The sequence below is a fragment of the Salmo trutta genome, chromosome 2, assembly GCF_901001165.1.
Source record: "Salmo trutta chromosome 2, fSalTru1.1, whole genome shotgun sequence".
Classification (NCBI taxonomy): domain Eukaryota; kingdom Metazoa; phylum Chordata; class Actinopteri; order Salmoniformes; family Salmonidae; genus Salmo; species Salmo trutta.
In genome coordinates this window covers 33,933,858-33,947,186 of record NC_042958.1, presented here as the reverse complement: position 1 = coordinate 33,947,186, position 13,329 = coordinate 33,933,858, and positions in this window count along the sequence as shown.

Below are 13,329 nucleotides of genomic sequence, written 5' to 3'. Positions count from 1 at the left end.
AATGATATTATAAATAGGACTGGTGGAGTGATGTCACATATGCAGCTAACACAGACATATGAAAATGTCTGCTCTACCCAAAATTACAACCAATTAATTGCAGCATTACCACAAAAATGGAAGAGGCAAGTAGAAGGGGAAAAAAGTAAGGACCTTGTATGTCGGCCCTGTATTAAAGAACATAAATGGTTAAAGAAAAGTGTGATAAATAAAAACATATACCAATTTCATTTAAGGACCAAAAAACTGACAGCTGTGCCATATAAATTGCAAAATAGTTGGGAAGAGATTTTCGATGTACCCATTCCATGGCACATGGTTTATGAATTGATACGCAAAACAACGCCAAATTCAAAACTTCGAATTTTTCAATTTAAATTACTATACAAAATTCTTGCAACTAATCGAATGTTATATATATGGGGGATACAATCTTCCCAGCTCTGCAGTTTCTGCTGTGCGGAGGCAGAGTCATTAGATCATTTATTTTGGTATTGTCCATAGGTAGCTCGTTTTTGGTCACAGGTCCAGGAATGGCTGAAGAATTGCAACATTTGCCTAGAACTAACGCTGCAGATAGAAATACTGGGTGATTTGAAAAGCCATAGTCAATCAATCAATAATATAATAATTATTATAGCATAAATGTTTATTTTTAATTTACAATCTGTAGAAGCTATGAGAATGGAAAGGTTCAATTGTTTTGTGAAGCTTCACAACACAGTTGAAAAATATATGGCAAATAGAAATCAGAAATGGATGATGTTGAGAGATAGATGGGAGGGAGGGGTTGAATGGAGCTGAAGGGTGGGACTAATAACAAGATAAACAATGTAAAACATACGGGGTCTGTAAAATGTATATAGGTTCAGAACTTTTGTGAAATAGCACAGCTACAAATAGAAATCAAACTGGGTGGACATCAGAAATAGAGGAAGGACTAAAAAACAAACAAAAAAAAAATATTGTAAAATAGACTGTGTCTGTAAAATGTGTAAAAGATGAATAAATTGAAGGTAAAAGCCGAAGTGTTTATTAGGTTACTCCAATTGGGGGATCGGTGGTAGGGTTTGCGGGGAATTTAAATTGTAAAAAAAATAATTACAAAAATGTAAATAAAAGCCAAGGTAAGTTGCTAGCTAGCATTAAACTTATCTTATAAAAAAAAATCAATCTTAACATAATCACTAGTTAACTACACACGGTTGATGATATTACCAGTTTATCTAGCCTGTTAGGGACAGACGTTCCGCTAGCGGAACGCCTCACCAATATCCAATGGTATAGCGTGGCGCGAAATACAAATACCTCAAAAATGCTATAACTTCAATTTCTCAAACATATGACTATTTTACACCATTTTAACGATAAGACTCTCGTTAATCTAACCACACTGTCCGATTTCAAAAAGGCTTTACAGCGAAAGCAAAACATTAGATTATGTCAGGAAAGTACCCTCCCAAAAATAATCACACAGCCATTTTCAAAGCAAGCATATATGTCACAAAAACCAAAACCACAGCTAAATGCAGCATTAACCTTTGATGATCTTCATCAGATGACACTCCTAGGACATTATGTTATACAATACATGCATGTTTTGTTCAATCAAGTTCATATTTATATCAAAAACCAGCTTTTTACATGACCATGTGAGGTTCAGAACTAGCATACCCACCGCAAACTTCCGGTGAATTTACTAAATTACTCATGATAAACATTGACAAAAAACATAACAATTATTTTAAGAATTATAGATACATAACTCCTTTATTGAATAGCGGTGTCAGATTTTAAAATAGCTTTCGGTGAAAGCACATTTTGCAATATTCTGAGTACATAGTCCGGCCATCACGGCTAGCTAATTTGACACCCACCAAGTTTGGCCCTCACCAAACTCAGATTAACTATAAGAAAAATTTGATTACCTTTGCTGTTCTTTGTCAGAATCCCAACTGAAAACACACCTTAAATAAATCCCCACTAATGACAACACAAAACAGGTGCGGAACAGACAGACAAAACTAAACGACAGAAACAACGATCGGTGGCAGCTAATAGGCCGGCGACGACGACCGCCGAGCGCTGCCAGACCGAGGAGGGGCGCCACTTTCGTTGGATCCTGTGACAGTTTATGCTATTTTTCTCGTAAAATAGCGATAATATTCCAACTGGGTGACGTTGTGTTCATTCAAACACTGAAAGAAAAACATGGAGTCGTCTCGTGCATGCGCGCCTCAGTGCATTGTTCTCAGCAGGACCACTCACAACAACCCCTGCTGTTTTTTGCCCAGAGACTGGAGAGCTCTCATTCCACTTTCTGGCGCCTTCCTAGAGCTAATGGAAGCCTTAGAAAATATCACGTTACAGCAGAGATGCTGTATTTTAGATAGAGATGCCCTAGAAGGAGAACAAATTGTCAGACAGGGCACTTCCTGTATAGAATCTTCTCAGGTTGTGGCCTGCCATATGAGTTCTGTTATACTCACAGACACCATTCAAACAGTTTTAGAAACTTTAGAGTATTTTCTATCCAAATCTACTAATTATATGCATATTCTAGTTTCTGGGCAGGAGTAGTAACCAGATTAAATCAGGTACGTTTTTTATCCGGCCGTGAAAATACTGCCCCCTATCCCAAACAGGCTAGCTTGTCCTGCTTTGCATATAATTGATGCGGTGCGTGTTAATTTATCATCGAATCACAGCCTACTTCGTCAAACGGGTGATGATTTAACAAGCGCATTCACGAAAAAGCACTGTCTTTGCACCAATGTGTACCTAACCATAAACATCAATGCATTTCTTTAAAATCAATACACAAGTATATATTTTTAAACCTGCATATTTAGTTAATATTGCCTGCTAACATGAATTTCTTTTAACTAGGGAAATTGTGTCACTTCTCTTGCGTTCCGTGCAAGCAGAGTCTGGGTATATGCAGCAGTTTGGGCCGCCTCCCTCGTTGCAAACTATGTGAAGACCATTTCTTCCTAACAAAGACCGTAATTAATTTGCCAGAATTGTACATAATTATGACATAACAATGAAGGTTGTGCAATGTAACAGCAATATTTAGACTTAGGGATGCCACCCGTTAAAATACGTTACGGTTCTGTATTTCACTGAAAGAATAAATGTTTTATTTTCAAAATTATAGTTTCCGGATTTGACCATATTAATGACCTAAGGCTCGTATTTCTGTGTGTTATTATGTTATAATTAAGTCTAGGATTTGATATTTGATAGAGCAGTCTGAGTGAGCGGTGTAGGCAGCAGCAGGCTCGTAAGCATTCATTCAAACAGCACTTTCGTGCATTTGCCAGCAGCTCTTCGCTATGCTTCAAGCATTGAGCTGTTTATGATTTCAAGCCTATCAACTCCCGAGATTAGGCTGGTGTAACCGATGTGAAATGGCTAGCTAGTTAGCGGGGTGTGTGCTAATAGCGTTTCAATCGGTGACGTGACTCGCTCTGAGACCTTGAAGTAGTTGTTCCCCGGGGCTTTTGTGGAGCGATGGGTAACAATGCTTCGAGGGTGGCTGTTGTCGATGTGTCCCTGGTTCGGGGCGAGGAGAGGGACGGAAGCTATACTGTTACACTGGCAATACTATAGTGCCTGTAAGAACATCCAATAGTCAAAGGTATATGAAATACAAATGGTATAGAGAGAAATAGTCCTATAATTCCTATAATAACTACAACCTAAAACTTCTTACCTGGGAATATTGAAGACTCATGTTAAAAGGAACCACCAGCTTTCATATGTTCTCATGTTCTGAGCAAGGAACTTAAACGTTAGCTTTTTTACATGGCACATACTGCACTTTTTCTTTCTTCTCCAACACTTTGTTTTTGCATTTTTTAAACCAAACATGTTTCATTATTTATTTGAGGCTAAGTTGATTTTATTGATGTATTATATTAAGTTAAAATAAAAGTGTTCATTCAGTACTGTTGTAATTGTCATTATTACAAATAAATAAATTGGCTGATTAATCGGCATCGGCTTTGTTGGCCCTCCAATAATCGGTACCGGTATCGGTGTTGAAAAATCATAATCGGTTGACCTCTAGTCCAAACACACCAAGAGAGTCGTGAAGAGGGCACGACAAAACCTATTTCCCCTCAGGAATCTAAAAAGATTTGGCATGGGTCCTCAGATCCTCAAAACGTTCTACAGCTGCAACATTGAGAGCATCCTGACTGGTTGCATCACTGCCTGGTACGGCAATTGCTCAGCCTCTGACCGCAAGGCACTACAGAGGGTAGTGCGTACGGCCCAGTATATCACTGGGGCTAAGCTGCCTGCCATCCAGGACCTCTACACCAGGCTGTGTCAGAGGAAGGCCTTAAAAATGGTCAAAGACCCCAGCCACCCCAGTCATAGACTGTTCTCTCTACTACAGCATGGCATGCGGTACCGGAGTGCCAAGTCTAGGACAAAAAGGCTTCTCAACAGTTTTTACCCCCAAGTCATAAGACTCCTGAACAGGTAATCAAATGCCTAGCCGGACTATTTGCATTGTGTGTCCCCCCAAACCCTCTTTTTACACTGCTGCTACTCTCTGTTTATCATATATGCATAGTCATTTTAACTATACATTCATGTACATACTACCTCAATTGGCCCGACCAACCAGTGCCCCTGCACATTGGCTAATCGGGCTATCTGCATTCTGTCCCGCCACCCACCACCCGCCAACCCCTCTTTTACGCTACTGCTACTCTCTGTTCATCATATATGCACAGTCACTTTAACCATACCTACATGTACATACTACCTCAATCAGCCTGACTAACCGGTGCCTGTATGTAGCCTCGCTACTGTTATAGCCTCGCAACTGTATATAGCCTGTCTTTTTACTGTTGCTTTATTTCTTAACTTACCTATTGTTCACCTAATACCTTTTTTGCACTGTTGGTTAGAGCCTGTAAGTAAGCATTTCACTGTAAGGTCTACACCTGTTGTATTCGGAGCACGTGACAAATATACTTTGATTTGATTTGAGTAACCAAAAAGGTGTTTCACAGATCAAAATATATTTTATATTTGAGATTCCTCCAAGTAGCCACCCTTTGCTTTGATGACAGCTTTGCACACTTGGCATTCTCTCAACCAGCTTCATGAGGTAGTCACCTGTTTCAATTAACAGGTGCGCCTTATTAAAAGTTAATTTGTGGAATTTATTCCTTCTTAATGAATTTGAGCCAATCAGTTGTGTTGTGACAAGGTAGGGGTGGTATACAGAAGATAGCCTTATTTGGTAAAGAACAAAGTCCATATTATGGCAAGGACAGCTCAAATAAGCAAAGAGAAACGACAGTCCCTCATTACTTTAATTAAGACATGAAGGTCAGTCAATCCGGAAAATTTCAAGAACTTTAAAAGTTTCTTCAAGTGCATTTGCAAAACTCACCAAGCGCTATGATCCTCAAAAGGTTTTACAGCTGCACCTTTGAGAGCATCCAGACGGGTTGCATCACTGCCTGGTATGGCAACTGCTCGGCCTCAGACCACAAGGCACTACAGAGGGTAGTGCGTACGGTCCAGTACATCACTGGGGCCAAGCTTCCAGCCACCCAGGAACTCTATACCAGGCGGTGTCAGCGGAAGGCCCTAAAAATTGTCAAAGACTCCAGCCACCCTAGTCATAGACTGTTCTCTCTGCTACTGCACGGCAAGTGGTACCGCAGCGCCAAGTCTAGGTCCAAGAGGCTCCTAAATAGCTTCTACCGCCAAGCCATAAGACTCCTTGTCTTTGTGAAACGCACAGTAGGTGAATGGATGATCTCCGCATGTGTGATTCCTACCGTGAAGCATGGAGCAGGAGGTGTGATGGTGTGGGGGTGCTTTGCTGGTGACACTGTCAGTGATTTATTTAGAATTCAAAGCACACTTAACCAGCATGGCTACCGCAGCATTCTGCAGCGATACGCCATCCCATCTGGTTTGCGCTTAGTGGGACTAATATTTGTTTTTCAACAGGACAATGACCCAACACACCTCCAGGCTGTGTAAGGGCTAATTGACCCATAAGGAGAGTGAGGAAGTGCTGCATCAGATGACCTGGCCTCCACAATCACCCGACCTCAACCCAATTGAGATGGTTTGGAATGAGTTGGACTGCAGAGTGAAGAAAAAGCATCCAACAAGTGCTCAGCAATATGTGGGAACTCCTTCAAGACTGTTTGAAAAGCATTCCAGGTGAAGCTGGTTGAGAGAATGCCAAGAGTGTGCAAAGCTGTCATCAAGTCAAAGGGTGGCAACTTTGAAGAATCTCAAATATATTTTGATTTGTTTAACATTTTTGTTGGTTACTACATGATTTCATAAGCGTTATTTCATAGTTTTGATGTCTTCACTATTATTCTACAATGTAGAAAATAGTAAAGATAAGGAAAAACCCTTGAATGAGTAGGTGTGTACAAACTTTTGACTGGTACTCTTCTTATTATTGGTGCACTTGAAGTGTTTCAATTAGCCTTATAAGTCTGTGTCAGGCTTTGCAGAATAGTAAGGTAGCGATCCTTTATTATTATTATTACTACTGCATGAGGCCATAACCCGAGCACTCCATTCTACCACCTCAGGTATCTTGGCCCAGCTCCCACTCAGCCCAGTCCAAGCTCTTCTCTGTCCTGGCACCCCAATGGTGGAACCAGCTTCCCCCTGCCCATCTTCCGAAAACATCTGAAACCCTACCTCTTCAAACAGTATCTGAAGTAAATTATTTTCTTTCTTTAAAAAGCACTTGCACCTTCCAAATCCATCCATTACGCACAGTTCTCCCTCTCAAGCGTTCCTGCTTGAGGATGCACTCAAATCAATATTTTACTTACCATCAAATTAATAGGTTGTTGTCATCGGTTCTACTGAAAATCAGATAGATTCCTTATGTTACAGTAAACCATTAGCCAACACTTCAACGATTAAACAAATGTCTCTTCATTTCAATTAAAGGCCTATCACAAACCTCGTGTAGGCAATTCTGTTAGGCTAATAAAAGCATGTTATTCACAGCACAAACCAGCCTGTTATCTCTGAAGTTCATTCACTTATTGGTGATGGCTACTTTAACTGTACGTTTAGGTTAGTGTTAAAGTGCTCACATAGGCCACTTCTCTGCCATAGCTGTGAGATAACTAGTTCTAAAGGTAAGTGCGGTCTAAGCAATTCCCTTATGATATCACGTTACCTTCCTAGTTGATTCTATTGATGGAAAACTGTTGTTTACCTCATGTCGCACACATTTCCTTCTAGCTCACTCCATCAAGGACAGCTGTATTTTAGGCTTTTCAAATATATTCCATTCTCCTTTCTCTTGTTTATTTTCTGGCTATATTCCAGCTAATATTAATTTATGTAATTAAGCTTATAGATATGTATTTTTCTGTCTTTATTATAATAATAATACAATTTTAATTTGTAAAGCGCATTTCCCACACTAAATGCACATACTGAAGCTTTATGGTTCTTGCTTCTGTGCACAAATCATTTAACCACTGCAGTTTTAGATTATTTATTTAGAATCTGATACTGGCCTTTATTATTTATTTTTTATTTCTGATATTTTAGCTTAATTAAATTGGTTTATATTATAGTGTTTCTATTCCAAGAAAAATTCAAATACATTTTACAGTCGCCTATTTATTGCCTACCTAAAACACCTGCTAATACATTTGAAGTAGAAATGAATCCTAATGTTAGAAAGTAGAATAAGAAACAGATATAAGCTACTGTGGGTGGGTAAGCTAAATAATTACAACTGAATAGCCCTAATTCAAAGAATAGTGATAAAGGAGATGAAATATGCTAGGTAGAGCATGCCCAGAGCTTGTGGCTAAGCAGTACAGAGTGAAAATGTAGCAGAAAAGAAGGCCAACAGCAATTGTACTTTCTAATCCTAGCGCCACACTTGCCCACTTGAATGCTCTGACATTCAAAAGCAGCCCTGATTTAGGCTATAAAAGAACTGTTAATGAATAATCATATCAATGGATGGAATTAGTGTATGAATGGCTGCAGCAACCATTACACGGACTTAAAATCTGCATAAGAAATGAGGCCTAATTAGACAAAATAACAATTAAGTCAAACGAGATAAGTTGTTCAAACGGCTTTGTATCTCATTCGAATGACTTAATATCTCGTTTGAAGATACTAAGAGATTCTAACTTGTTTAAACAAGATAATTCCAAGAATCTATTGTTTTTTTTTGTGGGCAGGGGGCCTTGGGCTTCAGGGCTTCCTTCTGCACAGGAGTAACATTAAAACATAATATTATGCCCCACCAACATTAGACAACTATACAGAAAACCCTCAAAATGCTGAATAAAGTAAATTAAATTCATGAAGAGAGAATAGTCAAATTGACTGACAACTAAAATAGCAATGTAGATGGCACGCGTTTGCTAACGATAAGGGTACACCAAATCCAGAGATTGTGATTTCAAATCCCAGGTTGGGTCATATTGAAAAGTAATGTAATGTAATCATGTGAAATAGCTGTTTTCACATGTTGAGCTGAAAAGACACGTGAGACCAGTTGTTCACATGTTAAAACCATATGTTGACATGTTAAAACCATATGTTCACATGTATTACATTTAGAGTTCACATGTTAACACCACCTTTTCACATGTCAGGAGAATAACATGTTTTCAACTCACGTGTTGAACTTGCATTTTCACATGTGAAAAACTTTCAGCGCTTCCTAGATCATGAGTAAGGGCCCTGGTGTAATCTCGACATAACCTATGGTTGTAAAATATATTGATTTGATGTTGTTGCAGGTGTAATTACAGCATTAATACACAAGGAAATCTAATTTATATAAAGTGTTACCTTTCATTCAAGTTATTTGATTTAAAAATATCTGAGTATATTTGCAACTGATATATCATCGACCATTTTCAAATATACTTAATATAATGACAATGCCCCTGTAAAGAAACAAATTAAGCTAATCAGACATGTTTCATCTTGTCAATTAGAGAATGATTGTTATGCCCTGACCATAGAGAGTCTTTCTATTTCTCTATTTGGTCAGGTCAGGGTGTGATTTGGTGGGCAATCTAGTTTTCTTATTTCTTTGTTTGGCCGGGTATGGTCCCCAATCAGAAGCAGGTGTCTATCGTTGTCTCTGATTGGGGATCATACTTAAATTGCCCTTTTCCCACCAGTGATTGTGGGATCTTTTTTTTGTGTAGCTGCCTGTGTGCAGCCCAGAACGTCACGTTTCCCTTTCCTTCTGTATTTGTTTTTTTTGGTTTCAATTCGATTAAAGGCTGTGGAATTCCATGCACGCTGCGCCTTGGCTTATTTACGACAGGGAGTTTGAAGACAGCGATCGTGACAATGATAGTTGGCATGTGGACTGCTAACGAGTACTAGCAGTCCAATTTGATGACCATGTCCTCTCTCCATTCTCCACAGACACTGGTTCAATTCAGCTCATTAGGAGTGGTAAATGTCGTTATGACAGGAGAGGACAGGAAGGAGTGGAACCTTGTCTATCTGGATTGTATTCATTAGCGCACACTATTTCAATGAATGAATGAATGACTGTGGAAAGGTATGCACGAACTACGGCCACTTTATATTAAAGCACTAAGTCTCTTTGGGTAAAAGCATCTGCTAAGTGGCATATCTCATTATTGAATGAATGAATGAATGAATGAATGAATGAATGAATGAATGAATTAATTAATGAATTAATTAATTAATGAATGGCTTATTAGAACAATCCAACCACTGACAAAAATCTAATTTATCAGCCAGGGAGAAATTCTTTCCATCCTTCTTTTTGTTATGGCTGTAGTGCCACCACCCACAGGTACAATGAGATGTTCAATCATTTATTTCCTTTCCTTTATTTTCCTCCCCGAGGCAAAAATAAAAATGTGGGCCTGTCATGTATGTGTTAGACATGATGGCGGTGGTTGTCACGTGTGTGTGTGCTTGTATGTGCCATCTACTTTATATCTCATTATGAATTCATAACACTGGTTAATAGAATGTCTCTGTAAACCGTATCAGACCTTTGAGATAAATTCAGATCTGGACTCATGTAGCAAGGGGTTCAGAGGACATGAAATCAGTTGGACTGGATGGGAGAACATGAGTACATTTTCTCCATGATTTATGGATCGATAGAATAGCCCAAAGGGACATCCTACAACCTTTTCATGGTCTTGTGAAGACTGGAAGATTTATTTGAAGCAAAACTGTGACATAGCCGATAAAGTGGCTCTTGACAATATTAGCAGTGTATCTACTGTCTAGTCTATCAGTTCAGATTGAAATTATTCAAATGAGAGATTGAGTGAAATAAAAGGTGCAGTGCCTTATGTCTTTTTCATTTTCCACAATATTCCACTTAGGAGGTGGATGGCATGATTAAACATTTCAAGAAGTGTACGTACATACGGAATTAGGATCTTAATTTGAGCCAGTTTGCTACAGCATGAAAATAATCCTGCAGCAACAGGAAATGTGGATTCTAATTAATGGACGTTTTTGATGGGGTTGATACATTTTAGTAGTAAGTAAGTAAGAGTGCTCTATTGTGGCAGGGAGCATTACTGTGAGACGTTTGCCATGGTTTTGGCATTCTGTTAGTGTAATGCCCTTTAGATAAAGACAGAAAGTAGCAAGTTCCTTGGTGCGTGATTTACTGACAGGTAGGTGTTGCTGAATGCTCTGGCCGAGTGACTATACTATCCTCGCTTCAGCGCTTTCGCACACACACACACACACACACACACACACACACACACACACACACACACTCTCACTCTCTCTCTCTCACTCTCTCTCAATTATCTCACTCTTTCTCTCTCTGCGGTTACCCTGTCCTACCTGAAGTGACAAGTGCCAGAGGTGGGACTAATCATAATGACTAAAGACCTTGACACAGAGTTCTGCTCCTGCCACATCCATCAACTGCTCCTGCCACATCCCCATACTCGCTCATCTTTTAGACACAAAGGAAGCTGACAATGGTAGTTGTTGAGTAGGAGCCTTCCATGTTGGAAAAGTGTGCAATGCACCACCTAAACAAATCAGGTTCAATGACAAAATCACGCTTTTTTGAATGTGACACCATTTATATTCTGTGTTAAGAGATGTTCCCTTTTATAGTGCACCATGTACACTCTTAACAATAAATATGCAAGTTGGAACCAAATAAGGTTCTTAGGAGCAATGCCATAGATTAACCATTTTAGGGTCTCTGAAGAACCATAAATGGGATGGTTCTTTGAAGAACCATACACAAATCAGAAATGTTTTGGCCCTCCAGGATCGGAATTGAATAGCCCCAGTGTAGGGTTTTAAGCCTTAATTGCAAATTTCCCAGGGTGAATTTTAGAGTTACCAGTACCACCCATGACTGTGTTCGCTAGTGACAGAAAAATGGTTGTTGCGTTCATACATTTTCAGTCCTGTGGCCTTCACAAAGTTAGATCCTAAGTGCTTATGTCATCATCAAAATGTAATTCTCCAACATAATAAATACAATGCATTCGGAATGTATTCAGACACCTTGACGTTTTTCACATTTTGTTACGTTACAGCCTTATTCTAAAATAAAATATATATTTAAAAAATCATCAATCTACACACATAATGACAAAGCAAAAACAAGTTTAGACATTTTCGCAAATGTATAAAAAAAAAAAACTGAAATATCACATTTACATAAGTATTCAGACACTTTACTCAGAACTTTGTTGAAGCACATTTGGCAGCGATTACAGCCTCGAGTCTTCTTGGGTATGACGCTACAAGCTTGGCACACCTATATTTGGGGAGTTTCACCCATTCTTCTCTGCAGATCCTCTCAAGCTCTGTCAGGTTGAATGGGGAGCGTCGCTGCACAGCTATTTTCAGATCTCTCCAGAAATGTTAGATCGGGTTCAAGTCCGGGCTCTGGCTGGGCCACTCAAGGACATTCAGAGACTTGTCTTGAAGCCACTGCTGCGTTGTCTTGTCTGTGGGTTTAAGGTCATTGTCCTGTTGGAAGGTGAACCTTCGATCCGGTCTGAGGTCCTGAGCGCTCTAGAGCAGGTTTTAATCAAGGATTTCTCTGTACTTTGCTTAATTCATCTTTTCCTCAATCCTGACTAATCTCCCAATCCCTGCCACAGAAAAACATCTCCACAACATGATGCTGACAACACCATACTTCACCGTATGGTGAAACCGGATGGTGCCAGGTTTCCTCGAGACATGCCACTTGGCATTCAGGCCAAAGAGTGCAATCTTGATTTCATCAGACCAGAGAATCTTGTTTCTCATTGTCTGAGAGTCTTTAGGTGCCTTGGGTAAACTCCAAGCGGGCTGTCATGTGCCTTTTACTGAGGAGTGGCTACCGTCTGGCCACTCTACCATAAAGGCCTGACTGGTGGAGTGCTGCAGAGATGGTTGTCTTTCTGGATGGTTCTCCCATCTCCACAGAGGAAATCTAGAGCTCCCTGATCAAGGCCCTTCTACCACGATTGCTCAGTTTGGCCGGGTGGCCAGCTATAGGAAGAGTCTTTGTGGTTCCAAACTTCTTCCATTTTAGAGTGATGGAGGACACAGTGTTATTGGGGACATTCAGTGCTGCAGAAATGTTTTGGTACCCTTCCCCAGATCTGTGCCTCAGCACAATCCTATCTCGGAGCTCTACAGACAATTGCTTCGACCTCATGGCTTGGTTTTTGCTCTGACATGCACTGTCAACTGTGAGACCTTATATAGACTGAATTATATAGATTGAATTTACCAGCGGTGGACTCCAATCAAGTTGTAGAAACATCAAGGATGATCAATGGAAACAGGATGTACCTGAGCTCAATTTCAAGTCTCATAGCAAAGGGATACTTTCTGAATGCACTATATTTCATAAGGCCTGCATTTACCCTAGTACATTTGCCTGAAACTTGTGCAACCTGCATTTAAAATGACTGCCAGTGCCAGGGTTGGGAAGATGAAGACATGAAACTGGCTTAAACATCTCAACTGGAACAACCATTTCCGTAATGGGTGCAATAAATCCAAGTAACAGATTGGAATGGTTTAGAAAAATGTTATTTATATTTGAGTAGCGTAAGATTAATTAATCAATAAACATGCAAAAACATAGATATTGATAACAAACAATTGTAAAAAACATTTATTCATCATACGTGTGTGTGTGTGAGTGAGTGAGTGAGTGAGTGAGTGAGTGAGTGAGTGAGTGTGTGTGTGTGTGTGTGTGTGTGTGTGTGTGAGCAGGTAGCCTAGCAATTTAATAGTATTTGACCAATTACCTAAAGGTCACTGGTTCGAATCCCCGAGCCA